General features: G+C 29.3%; 1 protein-coding gene across 1 annotated transcript in view; it reads right to left on the bottom strand.

Annotated features, from left to right (window-relative positions):
* The window catches only part of LOC123005252 (cubilin-like), a 69530-nt gene that overhangs the window by 9738 nt on the left and 57732 nt on the right, over positions 1-2060 (bottom strand). The gene's annotated exons all lie outside the window — the stretch shown is intronic.

Here is a 2060-nt window from a genome sequence, read left to right as displayed (position 1 = left end):
AAAAAAAATTACTCGTAGTATTTTTCTTAGATTATTTCGATTTACTTCGAACTTCTTCGAACACTGTTCGAGGAAAAGTTTGCCAATATTCAATTTCAAATTGCATATAATTCTAAAGGGCAAGTCCATCACTTTAGAATGGTCTTTATTTGAAGGAAATCGGCCTAATAGTTATTCAGTAATGATTTTTTTTAAGAATTTTAAATTCATTTAAATTAGAAAAAAATTAATTAGTTCAAAGTGTGTGGACTTTTTGAATATTTTTTTAGTGCATTTGATTTGTTTCACTGAGACGATATAAAATGATATAAAATTTGTCAAGTTGTCACGACATGACTTTTTTTTTCGCCTTGTGAAATAGTAAAAGTTTTTGTTAGTGAAATGGTCACAACGAGCATATCTTTATGGTCCAGTACSCGCATATTAATACCATATGTTCTTCTATGTTCTCTATTCAAGTTATCAGTGTTTCGGGTTGAGTAAATTCGCGTTTCTGCTATGATAGATGGACAGTATGGAAGGGCTTATGCACCGTCATGTCCACACCATTGACTCTCAGTTCCGGCCGGTTCTTATCATCAAGCCGATAGGCTTGACCCGCTACTAGATAAGCACCCTGATGTATTTATTATTATTATTATAACGAGGGAAGGACCACTCGGAAGCGATGATGCTTTCCGCATGTTCTTTATTGAGTGAAATRTGTTTGTAAAGCTTATTCGGAATCTAAACCCTCATAGCAAAAACGATGTACTAYCGAATTCAACTTTTCAAAAATTTTGTAGTGTAACATTTCTACAGAGTGGTTATAAATGATTTTCATCTAGCCAGCTTTGGAATTTTTTTGCATGTAACTTTATTTGTGCCGCTCTACTTTTTTGAAAGCTCTAGTGCTGTCATTAGTGTCACTTATTAATTAATAATAAATTGTTGTTAATTAAACTTTTATTGTTTCAACTAGTTTCCAATAATAATTAATAATAATGTATATTTTGGAAGAAAACAAGTTTATAATTGAAGTTTATTTTCGAAGTGGACGCTTAGTAAACGGCGATTTTTTAATTTTGAGTTAAAACAAGTAGGTACCCTTATTTTCGTAAAGCGGCATTTTTGATTTTACATGGAAAATTCACAGCTGGCTAGATGAAAATCATTTATAACCACTCTGTACGTACTTTAAGTTAAATGGTTACTAATTTTAACAGATCAACTAAACACCCTACATACGTTTGTGGTGGTTGGTCTACCAATTATTTGCAATGTAGCGTCTTTTTCAAAACATACTTAAGATTTTAGTGCTTTAAAACTAAAAATTCAAATTGTTATAATGACAGATATTTAACATTTTCACGTAGCAAGCAATATTTACTCCAATAGAACTATTTTTAACCTATTTGGTKGTTTTTCGATTTTTTGAGAAAATTTGTCGAAATAATCAAACAAAATTTTGCTGTACTAGTTTTTTATGAATTCGATAGTATTAAAATGTTTTCCATTAGTTAACAAAATTTTTGATCAAGTGATTTATGACTTTAAAATTATGTTGTCTAACTAAARTTTATTTAAAAAAAAATGTTAAAGTGTTGTCATCATGTTGGTAAAGTCTGTTTTTTTTTTAATGAAAATGCCAAACACTCTTAACGTTGGCACCACTAGTAAATTCATTCCTGGTAATTTTAATAATTTGAAAACAATGTCATTAAACTTCAACACAAAAAGGTGTATAAGGAAATTTAAAGACGAAATTTTGGAAACGAATAGTTCGCAAGCAGGAAGTTAGAAAAAGTGCCTGTTAAAATGTAGACGAAATTTGTAATGCAGGTTTAATAAACATTATCAATTTTTAGCAAGAAATTGACAAAAATACAAAATAAATATGAATGAGAAAGAACCTCAAAAAGAATGCAATTAAATTAGGGTTTTGTGCATCGTTTTTGAGGAACGAGTTGAAAAAGTAACAATTTTGAAACTAAAGCTGAAGAAAAATTTATAAAATGCATCAACTTTGAGCTCATTTCAATAAATTACACAAAATTTATTGCCAATCATCATAATACTTA

Source organism: Tribolium madens, unplaced genomic scaffold (genome assembly GCF_015345945.1).
Source record: "Tribolium madens isolate multiple individuals breed KSU strain unplaced genomic scaffold, Tmad_KSU_1.1 Scaffold_20;HRSCAF=117;Tcas5.2_LG4, whole genome shotgun sequence".
NCBI lineage: Eukaryota > Metazoa > Arthropoda > Insecta > Coleoptera > Tenebrionidae > Tribolium > Tribolium madens.
Note: the sequence above shows the minus strand (reverse complement) of the source record. Positions and strands in the feature narration are given on the sequence as shown.